This window comes from Mirounga leonina, unplaced genomic scaffold, assembly GCF_011800145.1.
Source record: "Mirounga leonina isolate KUSES-001 unplaced genomic scaffold, KU_Mleo_1.0 Mir_127, whole genome shotgun sequence".
Lineage (NCBI taxonomy): Eukaryota > Metazoa > Chordata > Mammalia > Carnivora > Phocidae > Mirounga > Mirounga leonina.
Window position 1 is genome coordinate 43,280,314 of NW_023270316.1, and position 18,762 is coordinate 43,299,075.

Sequence of the window (18,762 nt, forward strand, 5' to 3'; positions counted from 1 at the left end):
AGATGCCCTTCAACAGATGAATGGATAAAGATGTGGTTCATATATACAATGGAATATAACTCAGCCATCAGAAAGGGTGAATACCCACCATTTGCATTGACATGGATGGAACTGGAGGGGATTATGCTAAATGAAATAAGTCAAGCAGAGAAAGACAATTATCAGTGGTTTCATTTATTTGTGGAACATAAGGAATAGCATGGAGGACATTAGGAGAAGGAAGGGAAAAATGAAGGGGGGGGAATCAGAGTGGGGCACCATGGACTATGGGAAACAAACTGAGGGTTTCAGAGGGGTGGGGGGTGGGGGGATGGGTGAAATAGGTGATGGGGATTAAGGAGGGCACTTGTCATGATGAGTACCTGATGATGTATGGAATTGCTGAATCACTAGAGTATACACCTAAAACTAATATAACACTGTATATTAACTACTGGAATTAAAATTCAACAAAAGATATAATTGTTCCTTAAAAACAAAAATGTTATGTCATTGTTAAATGATTTCCTGCTAGTCAAATACTAACAGTGATTCTTACAGAATAGACTATCATTAATTCATTTGTGCTTTGAGTAAAAATGTTTTTCTAGAACAAAGAACTTTCTACACAAGGGAAGAAAACGTAAGACAGAATAAAACACTGAATAAGAAAAAAATAGAAAAAATAAAAGCTCCACTAATTATCTTTTCCTATCAGCTCTGGCTCATAGAGGACAGGGAGTGTTGATCTCACTACACTCAGTAGTGTATTTCTTATTATCTTAATGAAAAAAGTCAATTCAATATCCTTCTGGTTTTTGCCTGACATGGTAAATTCATTCTAATATGCACAGTTTCCTGTGCCTTCTTACCCTTTCCACATTTATTTGCTAAGGGAATTCTATCATTGTTTACAAGCTTAAGAAAAATTTCCAAAAATTGCTGGGATCTGTGGTTTTTTGTTTTTTGTTTTGTTTTGTTTTTTTAATAAGCAATGCCACCTAAAAAAGAAATCAATTTCACTGCTCAGGTTATGTTGAGACTTGCCCATAGTTACTTATCAAAGATGACCAGGAGAGCTAGCTGCAGATTTTTAGGAGGGCAAGATTCATCTTGTAAGACTTCCATTTCATGTGAGGTTTTTTGTGCTCTCTAAATAACTTAAGCTTAGAAGGGGGAGATCAATTCTGCCTCCCTGGAGGTTTTGGGAGAAGCTAAAGTTTCACTGTCCTTATGCAACTCCATCTAAATTTTGCACATAGAGAAAAGCATGCATATTAAAAACAAAAAAGGTAAAAAATAAGAGTTAAAATGATGGATAAAGAAGGTAAAATACCTGTTAACAAAGTATGAATTAAATGTGTAAACCAATAAAGAATAACATATTTTGGGAAAAATGTTTATCACTAGATGAGAGTAGAGTAATACCTACATAACTATAGTGTTCTTGGAGAAAGAAAATGTGATAGAGATATGACGTCAGCTCTTTTAAAGTTCAAATAATAGATATCTGTTAACATGCTTGAAAACAAGAAACAGATTTTTTTTAAGATTTATTTATTTATTCATTTATTAGAGAGAGAGAGAGCATGAGAGGGGGGAAGGTCAGAGGGAGAAGCAGACTCCCCACTGAGCAGGGAGCCCGACACGGGACTCGATCCTGGGATTCCAGGATCATGACCTGAGCCGAAGGCAGTCGCTCAACCAACTGAGCCACCCAGGCTCCCCAAGAAACAGATTTTTTTAAGTGTCAATCAAGAATTGAAAGTAGAACTTCTGCTAAAAGCACTGAAGTTTGAATCCATTTAAATGGAGAAATAAGGCTAAATACTGGACTTTAATGACAAAAATTAAGGATTATAAATATTTAGAATTAGGAAAAGCTGAACACACAAGTTATAAAGATCAAAATGCATTATTTAAATAGAAATATTATAACTGCTTTCATTTCCAACCAGGGCCCAGGGGATTGGCTCCTGCAATGAAGGATGGTAATGAGAGCCATTCTGCCATCGCAGTAGTGACCAGAGAATGAACACACCATCAACATTCACAAGTGCATCCATGATGGGTTTCAAGAAGTGTGCCCCACGGGCATCCTGAGACATCTGGAAATTCACCATGAAGGAGATGGGAACTCCAGATGTGCACATGGATGCCAGGTTCAACACAGCTGTCTGGGCCAAAGGAATAAGGAATGTTCCATATTGTATCCATGTTGTCCAGAAAACATAATAAGGAGGAAGATTCACCAAACAAGCTCTATACATTCGTTCCCTATGTACCTGTCACCACTTCAAAAAATCTACAGTTAATGTGGATGAGAACTGATCGCTGATTGTCAAATTAAGGTGTAAAACTAAAAAAAAAAAAAGAAAGAAAAAAGAAAAGAAACATTATAATGAAAAGAAATAAAAATATCCAAGTATTGGGGTGCCTGGTTGGCTCAGTCTGCTAAGCATCTGTCTTCAGCTCAGGTCACGATCCCAGGATCCTGGGATAGTGCCCCGCATCAGGCTCCCTGGTCAGTGGGGAGTCTGCTTCTCTCTCTGCCCCTCACCCCACTCTTGTGCTCCTTCTCTTTCTCTCTCAATAAATAAAATCTTTAAAAAAATATTAAAGTATCAAAGTAATCAACCAGAATCGAGAACTGATCAGCAGAGTAGTGATAAGGAAGATGTTTTGTTAATTTTTTATTTATTTATTTGAGAGACAGAGATAGAGATGACAAGAGAGCAGGAGCAAGGAGGAGAGGGAAAGGCAGTTTCCCCACTGAGCAAGAAGCCTGATGCAGGACTTGATCCCAGGATCCTGGGATCATGATCTGAGCTGAAGGCAGATACTTAACCGACTGAGCCACCCAGGCACCCCCAAGGAAAATATTTTAAGTGTACTTATTCTTCGCTTCTCAGTACAGAGTCATTAGACAGTCATTAAAGTTGCTGTATTAAGAATACATTTATTTAAATTAATATTTGAATATCTTAGTGTAATATAAATTGTCTAAAAAGTCAAACACTACAAGTAAAACAGATTATAAACTTTCTTAATTATAGAAAGAAAATGAACCTTCAAAACTTCCAAAAATCAGTAATAGTATACATATCAAATATTTTAGAGGAAACAAAAAAGGGAAAATGCATCCTAAAATATTATGGTAAGGCTAAATCCAAACACATCTGACTTAGCAATATGTACAACAAATAATTCATCTATCAAAAAAAAAAAAAAAAAAGCTTTAGGAATGGATCAGAAAGCGAAGCTGGATCCATACCTAGAACAAAGATAAATTTGAAACATTATGTATTAGCCTGTATCCAAGATGGGATCAATTCCTTCTGTCTGTACGTTGAATCCATTCCTCACTGAAAAGTATAGTTCATATCTGCCCAACCTTTGTCTGTGCATATTCTGATGAATAAAATTCAGCAGATGCGATGCTGGAAGACTCCTGATACTAGATCATAAAAAAAACTGGCATCTACTATATAAATTGTTTGGAATATGCACTCTGAGGAAAACAGTCACCACATAAAATGTCTTTATATCCTGAGGCCTCCATTCAGTAAGAAAGCCTAAGCTGGCTACATGGGGAAGCCAAGTGGAGAAAGAGATTGATGTGGGACCAACACTGGACCCATTCAGCCATTCCAGACCTAATAGCAGACATGTGAGTGATGGACCGACCCTTCAGTTGTTTCCTGCCCCAATTATCATCAGTTTTGGTCACTTCTCTTTACCTAATGTCTCAAATTACCACATAGAGAGGCACTCAACTGTCATTATTTAATGAATTAATTGTAGAAATTGTAATTACTCAGTTATAGAAATTGTAATTGTAATTGAAGAATTTTTAATATAGATGATCAAGAAGAAGACAAAACGATTCATCCACAATCAGAAACAATGTTAACAGTTTTCTATGGATAAACATATGTTATATGTGTATACATATTGATTTACATTATTAATCTTACACTTTTTACTTAATATTTAAGTTATGAGCACATTTCATGTTAGTATATATTCTACAACTCATTTTAATAGTTACATAATATTTCATCTATGCAGGCAATATTTCCTGAGAGTCTACCAGGTACCACCCACTGTTCTGGGGCTGATTATACACTGCTAAATGAAACAAAAATAATCCCTGCTGTTGGAGAGTTTTAATTTAGAGTGGCAAAAAATCAATAAACGTTGCTGCTTGGGTTCCCAGCTTCTGAGATAGACTTTATTGTGCACTAAGCTTATTAAGGAGTGCCCTTGGTACTCACACCTCTAGAAAAGAGGGGAAGGGAGCAGAGAGAAATCAAGTTCTGATGGAGTTCTTACCATAGTTTTGGCCAACCCCACAGGAAACTAAAGCTAATATATCATCAGTTTGTCTCAAATTGAGCAGAGATGACCAGACCCATTAAAGACCCACAAGCACTGTATTAGAAATTCTTCTAAATATCAAAATTGTTTCTTTTTGGTTGTTTGGTCTGGTTTAATTCTTAGTGGAGGAAATTTGATCACACTAAAAGCAAAATAAACTGATATATAAGAAACAGATGCTGATAAATTATATGTCTGAAGCAAGTTGTATCAACAATACTTTGTGGGATGTCAGCAAGATGGCTGAGTAAGACATCCCCCACTCAAATCTTTCCTGAATAATAATAATTTGACATCTATCTAAAGACAAAAGTGTCTTTGTGGGAGCTTTGGGGTGCAGGTAGGCAACTGTAAAACTCTGGTGCAGTCCAAGAACAGGGAGAGCCATTTTGAGAAGGCAGATTCATTCTAGGAGCTGACTCACCAAACATGATCCCAGCTACAAACCTTTGAATGGCTCCATATCACTGTGGACTTAGCTGCAACCCTGTTTGGCCTTGGTTCTGCACCAAGTACCATATGCCAAGGGATCCAGGAGGAGCTACTCCTACTTAGGTACTGAGTAACAGGCACACAGACTTTGGTCTTGGCTATGCACCCAAAAGTAGCCCTTGAACCAGCTCCATTCCCCAGCCCCAGCAGTCACACTTCCTGATCATCCCTGCTGGCACAGGGACACGGCAGGAGACACTCCTGTCTGTGTCTCTAAAAATCCTGAAAAGGCCCTATACTCCACTCCAAGCCTTTCAGGAGCAGTCAGGGAGCAGTCCAATCCACTCAGGGATCTTGTGGGTGACACATCTGTGTCTGGAAATCTCCATGCTTCCAGAGCCAAATCTGCAGACTTCAGTCTTAGCTGTGGAACTAAAATAGCTATGAGCTCATTTCTAGACTTCCTCAGTTAAGGTCCAGGGCCATTCTTGCCCACCCAGCTACTCATCCAGAGATTTGGCAGGAGCCTTCCCAGGAACTTGGTGGGATCCCCAACCATCTGCACAGCTGGTGATCAGCCTGCCATCTGAAGACCCAACTATGAACCCTGAAGTGAACACTTATCCTATCACCACCTAACCCAACAATGTACTGAAGGCAGTCTTATCTACCCAGATCCCAGACGGGATCCACACTTGCCCACAAACATGATAACAAGCCCACTAATCACAAATCCCACTGCACACCTAATAACAGCTTTGGAACAGCTTCAACCCAGTATTTATGTGATTCCAGAGGTAATTGCAACAACCCAGGGAACTAACAGAAGGTCTTACCTTCTTTAATACAAATCTGTAAAAACTGAAAAGAGGTGTTTGCTACTTCAAATACACAGACACAAATATAAGCCTATGAAGATAACAAAGAAGCAAACAAATATGATACCACCAAAGAACATTAAAAAACTCTAGTAACTGTTCCCAAAGAAATGAAGATCTACGGTTTACCTGACAAAGAATCCAAAATAATCATTTAAGGAAACTCAATAAAATGCAAGGAAACACAAATAGATAGCTAAATGGAATCATAAAAATAATACATAAATAACATGAGAAGTTTAAAAAAGAAATAGAAACCATAAAAGGATCAAACAGAGGTCCTGGAGGTGAATGATACAATATGTTGCCTACAAGACACTTCAGCTTTAAGGACACACATAAAATGAAAGTTAAGGGATGCAAAAAGATATTCCATGTAAATGGTAACCAAGAAAGAGCAAGAATGACCATACTTTTATCAGGTAATACAGATTTTCAGTCAAAATCAGTCACAAGAAATAGTATTTCACTATATAGTGACAAAGCAGTCAATTCATCAAGATGATATGTGATAATTATAACTATACATGCACCCAACGTTGGAGCACCTATATATTTAAAGCAAATATTACTAACTGAAGGGGGAAGTATAAAGCAATACAATAAGAGTAAAGAACTTCAATACTCCACTTTCAACATTGGTAGATCATTCAGATAGAAAATCAATAAGGTAACACTGGCCTGGAAATATATGTTAGTTAGTTCAAGTGGACCTAACAACATACATTCAGAATACTCCATCCCACAACAGCAGAATATACATTCTTCTCAAGTCAACACAGAACATTCCCCAGGATAGACCATATGGCTGAACCACAAACCACACCTAACTAATTTAAGAAAACTGAAATTATAAGGTATCTCCCCCCGCCATAATGGCATGAAACTAGGAATCAGTAACAGGAGGAAAACTAAAAAATTCACAAATGTGGATATGAAGCAACATATTCCTGAACAGTCCAAGGGTCAAAAAGGAAATCAAAAGGGAAATGAGAAAGTATCATAAAACAAACAAAAATGAAAACACAACACACTAAATTTATGGGACACAGCAAAAGCAGTTCAAAGAGGAAAGATTATAGCAATAAATGCCCACTTTAAGAAAAAAGAAAAAGCTCAAGTAAACAACTTAATTTTGTACAAGGAATTAGAAAAAGATGAAACTAAGCCCAAAGTGAGCAAAAGGAAGGAAATAACAAAAATTAAGGTAGGTAAAATGAAATTGAGACTAGAAAGACAATAGGAAAAAAAATCAATAAAACTAAGATTTGAGGGGCACCTGGGTGGCTCAGGCATTAAGCGTCTGCCTCAGATCATGATCCCAGGGTCCCAGGATGGAGCCCCACATCGGGCACCCTGCTCCATGGGAAGCCTGCTTCTCCCTTTCCCATTCCCCCTGCTTATGTTCCCCCTTTCACTGTGTCTGTCTCTCTCTGTCAAATAAATAAATAAAAATCTTTAAAAAAAACAAAAAAACTAAGATTTCATTTTTTTAAAGATAAAGATCAATGAACTTTTAGCTAGACTGACCAAGAAAATAACAGAAAGAATTTTAAAAATTAAATTATAAATGAAAGAGGAGACATGACAACTGATACCACAGAAACACAAATGATTATAGGAGGCTACTCTAACCAGTTTTATGCCAAAAAATTGAATAACCTAGAAGGAATGGATAAATTCCTTGAAATATACAACCTACTGAGTCTGAATCATGAAGAAACAGAAAACATGAACATACCACTAATGACAAAGGAGATTGAATCAATAATCAAAAACCTCCCAATAAAGAAAAGCCCAGCACCAGACGGTTTCACTGGTGAATTCTACAAAACATTTAAGGAAAAATTAATGAACTATTCCAAAAGAGGGAACCCTTGAAAATAGCATTAGCTTTATACTAAGGCCAGATAATGACACTACAAAACAAACAAACAAACAAAACAAAACAAAAACACTGGTGAGTAGAGATGCGAAAATCCTCAACAAAATACTAGCAACCATATTCAATAGCACATTAAAAAGATCATATACCATGATCAAGTGGGATTTGTCCCTGGAATGAAAGGATGGGTCAATATAAACAAATCAATAAACATGATACACACATTAACAGAATGAAGAATAAAAATCACATGATCACCTCAATACATACAGAAAAAGCATTTGACAAAATTCAATACCCTTTCATAATAAAAGCTCTCAATAAATTGGATGTAGAAGCAATATGTCTCAATATAATAAAGGCCATGTATGAAAAATCCACAGTAAACATCATACTCCAATGGTAAAAAAGCTTAAAAATTTTTCCTCTAAATCAGGAACAAGATAGGATGCTCCGTCACGCCACTCTATTCAACATAGTTCTGAAAGTTTTAGGGTAATTAGAAAATAAATAAATAAATAAATAAATAAATAAATAAATAAATAAATAAATAAAAGGATTCCAAATAGAAAAGAAAGAAGTAAAACTGTCTGTAGAAGATGTGATCTTATATATAGAAAGCCCTAAAGACTTCACACACACACACCCCTATTAAAACTTAATGAATGAATTTAATTAAGTTGCAGAACACAAAATCAACATTTAGAAATCAGTAGCATTTCTATATACTAACAGTGAAATATCTGAAAAGAAATAAAGAAAGTAATCCCATTTACAATAGCATCAAAAACAATGTATTTGAGCAAATTTAACCAATGAGGTGAAAAATTATTAAATCAAAAAGTATAAGACATTAATGAACTAAATTGAAGAAAACACAAATAAATGAAAAGATATCCCTTATTCATGGATCACAACAATTAATACTGTTAAAATGTTCATACTACCCAAAGTCATCTATAAATTCAATGGAATCTCTATCAAAATTCCAATGGCATTTTTCACAGAAATAGAAAAATAATCCTAAAATTCATATGGAACCACAAAAGACTCCAAATAGCTAAAGTAATCTTGAGAAAAACGAATAAAACTGGAGGTATCACACTTCCTGATTTCAATGTATACCTCAAACCTACAGTAATCAAAACAGTATAGCCCTGACAGAGGCAGATACATAGACCGATGGAAGGGAATTGAGAGCCCAGAAATAAACTCATTCATGTACAGTCAATTAATATTTGATGAGGGAGCCAGGAATACTCAATGAGGAAAAGATCATCTTTTCCATGAACTGTGCTGGGAAAACTCAATATTTACATGTAAAAGAAATTGGACCCTTATATTACATCACTCACAAAAATTAACTCAAATTGTATTAAAGACTTAAATATAAGGCCTGAAACTGCAAACCTACTGGAAGAAAATATAGGGGAAAAAATAGGAAAAAAATCTCCTTGACACTGGTTTTGGCAACATTTTTGACAGGTATGACAATAGAAGTGCAAGCAACAAAAGCAAAAATAAATAAGTGGGACTACATTAAACTATAAAACCTCTGCACAGCAAAAGAAACAGTCATAAAAATTATTAACTTACATAATGGGAGAAAATATTTGCAAATCATATATCTGATAAGGGATTATTATCCCAAATATATAAGGAATCTACCCAACTCAATAGCAATATACAAATAACACAAGTAAAAAATGGGCAGAGGACCTAAACAGACATTTTTCTAAAGAACATACACAAGTTGCCAATAGGTACATGAGAGATACTCACTAATCATCAGGGAAATGCAAATCAAAATCACAGTGAGATATTGCCTTACGCCTGTTAAAATTGGCTATTATCAAAAAGATGAGATAATAAGTATTGGCAAGAATGTAGAGAAAAGGGAACATTTCTGTACTGTTAGTGAGAATTTAAATTGGTATAGTCACTACAAAAGACAGTATGGAGATTCCTGAGTGAATTAAAAATAGAACAAATGAAAATACGATGCAGCAATCCTACTTCTGTGTAGATACGCAAAGGAAATGAAAACAGGATATCAAAGAGATAGCCTCATTCCAGTGTTTATTGCAGCATTAATCACAATAGCCAAGACATGGAAACAACCTATTTGGCTGTCAGTGGATGAGTGGATAAATAAATGTGGCATGTATATGAAATAAAATATTCTTCAGCCATAAAAAAGAAGGAATTCTGCCATTTGTGATTACATAGAAAGCCCTTGAAGGCATTATGCTAAGTGAAATAAGTCAGAGAAAGAAAAATAGTGCACAATCTCACTTACATGTGAAATCTAAAAACAGCTAAACTCATAGAAACAGAGTTGAATGGGAGTTGCCAGGGGCTGGTGGGGGGAGGGGAGGGTGAAATTGGGAGATGTTGACCAAAGGATACAAGCCAAAGGATACAGTTATAACATGAATCAGTTCTAGGGATCTAATACTAGCATGGTGACTACCAATACTATATGATATACTTGAAAGTTGCTAAGAGAGTAGATTTTGAATGTTTTCTCAACACATAAAAACTTTAATTATGTGAGGTGATAGATATGTTAACTGAACTTATTGTGGTTATCATTTCATAATATATGTGTATATTAAACTATCACATTGTACACCTTAAAATTCTATAATATATATATGTCAATTATCTTAATAAAGCAGGAAAAGATGCAAAAACAAAACAAAACAAAACTTCTTGGTCTCAGAATCACAGCCATATTCTTTCATTTACATACTATCTATGGCTACTTTGATGTTACCAGACCAGAGCTGAGCACTTGCAACAGATATCATAAATTCCAACAGCTTAAAATAGTTACTATCTTACCCTTTACAGAAAAATTGCATGAACCTCTGGCTTAGTAACTCTAGATTAGTTTGGTTTTTTTTAAATATTTTATTTATTTGACAGAGAGAGACACAGCGAGAGAGGGAACACAAGCAGAGGGAGTGGGAGAGGGAGAAGCAGGCCTCCCGCCGAGCAGGGAGCCCGATGTGGGGCTCGATCCCAGGACCCCAGGATCATGACCTGAGCTGAAGGCAGACGCTTAATGACCGAGCCACCCAGGCGCCCCACTCTAGATTAGTTTTAAAGCGATTTTTGTGAGGTTTGATTAATCCATACAATTGTGAATTTTTAAAATTGTTGTAAAATCCAATCACGAAATAAAATGTATAATCCCATAAATCATAATCTTCTTTGACATTCTATAATATTTTATTGGCTTATTTTCTATACAATTATATAGGGGAGGGCATCCATCATTCAGTAAATGTTTACTGGAGGTCTACTATGTAACACAATTTCTAGGACTTGTATAATAAGAACAAAACAGAAAATGTCTGTGATTCCATGGAACTTACAATATAAAGGAAGGATTTTCTCAATATTTTAATGAGAATAAGTTGTACAGTGCATTATTTCCATAATTTACCTTACCATATCCTTGTTGCAAATTTCGATTGTTTTCAATTTCTGTTATTATAAAGAGTACTGAATCATGGAACACATGGAACAGTATGGTGATTAACATAACATAATAAAAAAAAAAGAAAAGAAAAGAATCAACCTCTAAAAAAAAAAAGAGTACTGAGTTTGAATACATCTTACATTATTTTTCTAGGAAAGCATTACTAGAACTAGAATTATAAGTTTAGAGGATCTGGGGATTTCACAAATGATACTGTTGGCAAATTAACTGCCATAAAAATTTTAGGCAATTAGATTTTTATAATAGTGGATAAGTAATAACTCAGTGTTTATCTAGGCCAAGTATCTCAACATAAAAATAACTACAGCGGGCGCCTGGGTGGCTCAGTTGGTTAAGCGACTGCCTTCGGCTCAGGTCATGATCCTGGAGTCCCGGGATCGAGTCCCGCATTGGGCTCCCTGCTCCGCAGGGAGTCTGCTTCTCCCTCTGACCCTCCTCCCTCTCATGCTCTCTGTATCTCATTCTCTCTGTCTCAAATAAATAAATAAAATCTTAAAAAAAAAAAAAAAAACTACAGCATTGTTTAAAAAATCATGATCCTAACGGATATGACAAAAAAATTTGTTCAGAATCTCTGAAGCCACATTCTGCAATAGGACTTGGATATATAGATGATAGAAAGAAAATAGAAAGGTAGAAAGAACTAATCATGTGTTATATAATTGAGACAAATGATAGTCCAAGCACATTAGTTTCTATACTGCAGACTGAGACTCATTTGCTCAAAAGTCCACTGGTGCCAAATTTAGATATTTACAAATCCACATCTGTTAACAATAGCCCAAACAAGATTTTTAGCCACGTATAGCTTACCTGCTTTGCACAAACCGTAAAACCTCAACCCCCATTTGCTAGCTATTGCTAGCTTCTGGGGCCATAGAGGCCTCAAGCCAGTGCTGTCTTTGAAAGCTCTCTGACCCAGAAACTCCCTGCTGTGTTGCTGAGCTATATCACCTAGACAGTTAGGCTCCCTCTTGGATCCCCAGCAACCTCTGAACAGATTCCTGTGGTGAGGGGCTTTCCCTGCATACAAACCTGTCAAAGAATCTCCCAATAACTGAGTACATTATGGCGACCTGCTGGTTATATTTTTTCCCTTGATGGGCCCCTGAATCTATCAAATCCCTTACTGTGTGTGTGTGTATAAAATTATATGTAATAATTCTACATTATTTTACTTGAATATATATGAATATAAATAAAATATTTTTGTATATAGCAGTTTGAAAAACCATCTATTTGTAAAGAAACTGTATAGTGCAACTCAGACAACATCAGCTACGTCTTCACTAAGAAACCAATGATAACCTTTAGTTTATGTTCTTTTCTTGTATATATTCTCCATTTGGTTTCTGATCGTTCCTTTTTAACATAGGATATGTGAACGAATAATGACTCATTTTCCAGAATTATTTTTACAGAACTGTGCCTGGAGAATTTGTCATTACTTACATCCTTGCCCAAGGCATCATTCCGGTAACACTGATTTCTAAAGGAGGATTTCTTTTTCGCCATTATCCTCAGGAAAACTATTTACTGAACAATTTATTAGAGAATAGGAATGACTCTGGAGTGCTATAGCTTTTCATTCATTTCTCTACCTGAGCACTGGCATTCATGTTTGGTTTTCTGGCTATATTCCATTTGCCATTATCAATGTTCTCTGGTAGGCAGATTATTTTTTGTGTATGATGGTAAATAGGGGAACATTTTATTCTGCTTCTTCTGACAGAATAAAGAACTTCCTTATAAAGGTTGCAGAAAAAAATAGACCCTGCATTGAAGTTAGTACACTTCCTCAGAGTGAAATTATCCCTAGCAACATTTTTCCATTTCTAAGCAGAAGATTTAGTACATTTTAAAATGTATACAAGTAGATAATGACAACATATACTATAAAAATATATTAGGCCATTGTTTAAAATAGTAAATTCCATAAAATGTATTTTTTATTTTTCCCATCTACTTTATTAACTCTCACATATAAATATTTCTAGGAATATATGTGAAGAACAAGCATAATCCTATTTCAGATAATTATCCAAAAATCCAGTATCAGCACTTAGCTATTAAGCAAAGAAAAAGAATCCATAACATAATTTACTGCTTAAATTACTACATATTTTATTTATTTTGTTAGGAAAATCACCAGTAAAGGACAGTTACTGTCTAACCACATTCAAAAACAATTTAATGAGTAGGTACTCTGGGTCTGTGACTGCTAAATTAACAGGGGTCAATAAGGCACATTTTCTTTCTCTCTCTTTGCCTTTGCAAAACAAAAATCAAACAAAACAACCAGGTCATTTTGATTAGTGTGAATGGATAAAGAGCTTCTGCTAACAGTGGAAAGACAGACGTCACATTTAAGAGGCTATTTCATCATAGATATGTGATAAAAAGGGTAGAGTCATGCAAAGTTTTGGGGAAATAGCATTCTAGGCAAACAAACTCCTGCTACAGTGGTTTAAATAAGATAGAAGTTTGTTTTTCTCATGAAAACTCCAAGATTTATGGTCCAGGCCTTCCTGTGTGGCTCTGTCATCCTCAGGCTCCCAAGATTGTTCCAGCCCTCACTGTTTCATGGCAAGTATAAAGAGTAAAAGCACAGGACAGCAATCTTTATGGAGATGACATGAAAGTGATATATATTACCTCTGTTCACATTACATTGGCCTGAATTTGGTCACAATTCAATAAAGAGACTGAGAATATAGTCTGCAGATGCCAAGTCCGTTACAGCCACAATTCAGGTGGTTATATTACAGAAAGGAAGAAGGAAAGGATCGATGCTTAGATTCTGTTATCAGTCTTTGCACAGGCTCCAAGATGAATACAAACTTGCATTTTTATGGAATATGAAAAAGGCCAGAGATGCTGAAACACAGTTAGCCTGGAAGGAAAGGAGATGAGGTTGGTGAGGCAAACAGTGTGTAGATAATTTAGGCCATGTAAACTGTGATAAAAAATGTGAATTTTATTCAAAGGTGATGGAGAATTGAAGTGATGGCATGAGAGTGAGAGATACCATTTATCATCTTAAAAATATCAGATTGGCTCAATTATAACAAAGAGATTCTTGGTGGAAAGAGAGGGTAGATGAAGAGCGATTAGAATCTTCAGCCAAACTTCTAGAATAAAGATGATGATGGTAATTGTAAGAATTGATACAATTTGGTTACATTTCGCAGATAGGACTTACAATACTTTCTAATGTATTTTATGCAGAGAATGAAGGAAAGAGGAAGAGTCACAGATAACATCATTGATTTTGGTGTGAGAAATTGGAGACACAATGATAACATTTATGGAGATGGAGAATATTGTCAATGAACCAGTTTTATTGAAGCACAACAGTGGTGAGGAGGCCATATGTTATGTTTTGAGTATGCAGAGTTTAAAGTGTCTATTAGAGGGGCGCCTGGGTGGCTCAGTCGTTAAGGTGCAGTATATCTGCTTTGGTTAAGATTTAAACATGCCTTCGGCTCAGGTCATGATCCCAGGGTCCTGGGATCGAGCCCCACATCGGGCTCCCTGCTCCGCGGGAAGCCTGTTTCTCCCTCTCCCCCTGCTCGTGTTCCCTCTTTCGCTGTGTCTCTCTCTGTCAAATAAATAAATAAAATCTTTAAAAAAAAAAAAGTCTATTAGACATCCAAGCAGGACTGTCAATAAACAGTTGGATATAGGGGTGTAGATGAAGGGAGGATGCCAGTATGCACAGGAATTGGAAGATTATACATAATCAGAGAGAGAGAGAAGAAAGAAGAGGGTTGAGGACAGAATCTAGGGGTATGTCAAAATTAGCAATTAGTCAAGTAAGGAAGAGTCATTACTATACTGGTGGAAGGGAATGTACAAGGTTGTACAATGTATAAAGTATTTGAAAATTATGAATTAAAGAGTAGGCCTACTGCGGTGGACAGACTCTTAGAGTGCCACCATTTATCTTCACATCCTATTGTTCATGTTTTTGTGCTAGCCCCTCCCCTTGAGTGTAAGTGGGGCCTGTCACTTGCTTCTAATCAATAGAATATGGCAAAGGTGATAATATATACATGACAACATATATATAATAAAATGATTATGTTATATAAGATTATTGCTCCCATCTGGCTAGCGCTTTTTCTCTCTTTTTTTGCCATGAAGAAGGAAGTGGTATATTGAGGAACTTCATATGGTGGAGCCTGCCGATGACTCTAGGACCTGAGGGCATCTCTAGCCGTGGGACAGTACAAATATCTGAAGTGAAGCTCAGTACTACATCTACAAGGAAATGAATGTTGCCAACAACCACGCAGAGAGGAAAACAGCTCCTACCCTAGTCAAGACTCCAGATGAGACTGCAGCCCAGCCTACATTTGACTGCAACCTCAAACTATCTTAAGCAGAGGATTCAGTTGCCACGCCTGAGTTCCTGACTCACACAAACCGTAATGTAATGCATATTTGCCGTTTTAAACTACATTCTAACCTTGCAGTAATATTGTCATGCAGTAATAGAAAAATTAAAAACACAGACTATGGATGTAGAAGGCTATTGTTAAACTAGACTCACACACTAGGGAAAGATAATACAAATCTGAGAGAGATTAAGCGGCCATTGAAAGCCTGCTGTGAAAGCCAAATTGTCTGTCTCACTGACGGCACACAAGGAGTCTGTCTTCAGGAGGAAGGCAGAGAAAACCGAGGGTCAGAGCAAATAGTTATTCATCAAGAAAGCTGAGCTCCACAATGTTTAAATCTTAACCAAAGCAGATATACTGCACCGAAGTCAGAGTTTTGCTTTGGAAAGAACAGGACTCTGACACATGGATGGAGACACCTGAGTCCATGACCCAGAATTCTTGAATTTTGAATCTGCCAAGTAAGGCTATCACTCCCTCTGAGAACAAGCACCCCCTCTTTACTCGATGTGAGGTAAATGATTTGGATCACTGTCTCAAGGAAGAAGATTCAGCACCTAGCTATAAACCGAGGGGATAATCTGAACTTGCTATGATAGTCCCACGAAACAGAGAAAATGATGGTCCCCACACTAAGGAAAATCCAAGTGCCAGAAATTCTGTGGCAGCTCGTAATTGTGGGATTAAAAGTCACAAAACAAGCGGACCTACTGGAATGGATATAATAATCAAGATACAACAACCCAGCAGATGACTATGTTTCAAGAAAGGTCCAGAAGATACACCATGTTCAAAAGCCACACATGATGTCTGGCAAGCAAGCACCCACCAGTAAGAAGTTTGAGTTGTTCTAGGTGCCAGAATTTGGCACAATTTCCAAGTGAGAAGGTTAAAGTGAACACGGGCATCACCTAACAGTGTGTTGCCTTTTCTCCGGAATCTGGTCACTCAAATCCTGTGTGGCTTTATTAGCCTGCAATGACTCTCAAATTCTGTTTGTTGTTGTTGCAGGACTCTATCCAGGCATTGTATGTTTCTCAGTGGGAAGGTTAGTCTGATACAATGCTCTTGTACAGTCAGTATAAGGAGTTCTTGACTGATTAATCTCGTTTCTATCATTACATTTCACAACGGAAATAACAAAGTACATATTTAACAAAGTGCAAGGTTAACTCTAGAACTCTAACGCCAGTCATTCTCTTCCAACTTACATGTTCTTATTTTCTATGATTTATTTTATGCCATAAATTATAAACAATTATTTTTTTTGTTTTAGACAGTTAATGTTTGTTCAGCCTCTCTGGTCTTCCTTCCTGCATTTTCTCCTTTCTTCCCGAAGTGAATATTTTTCTGTGAGTTTACTCTCAATATGTACTTATTTGAAAAGATCATTATTCAGTGTTATTCTTCAAAAAAATAGTTTCACTGGATATATGGTTTCATATTGATTTTTTCCCCACCATTCTGAACATATTATTTCAAAGTCTTCTGGGTTCTATTTTCTTTTGAGAAGTCCTTTGCCAGTCTAATTATTACCCCATGTTCGGTCATCTACATTGTTTTCTCTGACCTTTTGTTGTGCTCCTCTTTGTCTTTGTTTTTCTACAATTTTGCACAAGGCTTTTAGATATATCTCTCCCCCCCCAATCGCATCTTTTCCCTGTATTGTGTTTTCTCATTTAGATGATTTGTGTTGTTCATCAATCTTGCAATAGTTTTATGTGTAACACCTTCTACATTTCCCCTTGCCTACCCACTATCCTCTTCCCCATTCTTTCATTCTGGTTCCACAACTAGAACTTACTCCATTTTGCATGTTTCAGCAGTTTTCATGTTTCTTATCTCTTTTTAATCTGCTTATTTTTAGTTAACTTTGAATTTTAGTTCAGGTAATCTCTCTTCATCTGTGCTTAGTATATTTATTGTATATACAGTTTTTACTCTTCACCTTTTCCTATTTGGAGCATTATGTAATTTTTTACTTAAAATTTTAGGTTTTAATTTCTAAAAAATATATTTATTACCTCAAATAATATACTTGTTAGTGTTTGATATGTAATTTCTTTTGTTCCTTTAATTAATTTGTTCCTTTCATGTTATAGCTGATAATTCCGATACATGCAGCATTTGTGAAACTCCTCTTCAGTTTGTTTTTTCTGCTGAATTTTGCTCATGCAAGCTGATTCTTTTTTATGTTTTATAAATTTTGATTTGGAACTCATGTTCCAAAGAACCTTGTGTAGGGACACTATGAGATATATATATATATATTTTTTTTTATTTACTTCAATGACATACAGGTTTCAGAATCCAAGCATCATCACTGTCTTCCATCAATGATCAGTTTTTAATTTTTTGTTGTTTCCTGTCTGATTTTTAATAGCTGAATGTGGTAAATTTGTTCAGCAAGGAGGTCCCAATCAGTCCAGCCTCCCTGAGGTTCCCAGGTCCCCAGCAGTCATTTGAGATTGGTCTAAGACTCCCTCCACACTTCAAGCGGTCTTCCTTGGTGGTGTCTTTCATTTAATCTCCCACTATTTGCTTTATTCACAGTCTTTAACTCTTATCATTTATATGAGGTGTTTACAGGCCATATGTTAGGTTACAAAGATCTAGCAAGACCCATCTTGAGAAAGAGGAGATCCTTAACTCTCTCACACATTTTCTGATTTTCTTGTTCTCTTTGGTTTTGGGTCTTGGATATATTTTACATTTTTCATATGAAAGATATCCATCACTAGATGCAAGATACCCATTTACATTTTTGTAATTCAGAATTCTAAAATATACTTTACTAGAATTTTTTTCTATAAATTTAGCCTTCCATACTAATGAAAACTTAATCTTTCATCCCAATGCCATTGTTTCTCAGGGGCACTACATTTAGCATTCCTTATAGGGTCTTCCCAGGTCATAGACACCTTCTCGGGTCTTTCTTAGCATGTGTCCTTCCCTGGGCATGCACATGGCATTCTAAACTCTGTAGTATACACAAGCACTTTTAAATACCCTAATTTCCCAAAGAAACTACTTCCCCAGATAGATTCTTCTCTCAGGCTTTAGGCCAACTCCTGTATGTATGTCTCAAATGTATTACTTTGCTTCAGACAACTCTAAGTTTTCATTCACCTATCATATTTTTGGGCAATGCCCACCTTTTCTCTATGAGGAATGAGTTCTGAGTTAGGCATATCAAGATGAGCACCTTGTATCAATCCCTTGGGTCTCCCCCAGAAAGCTCAGAATAGATGAACCCCAAATTTACAAATAACATCTGCCCTTATCCCTCTAAAG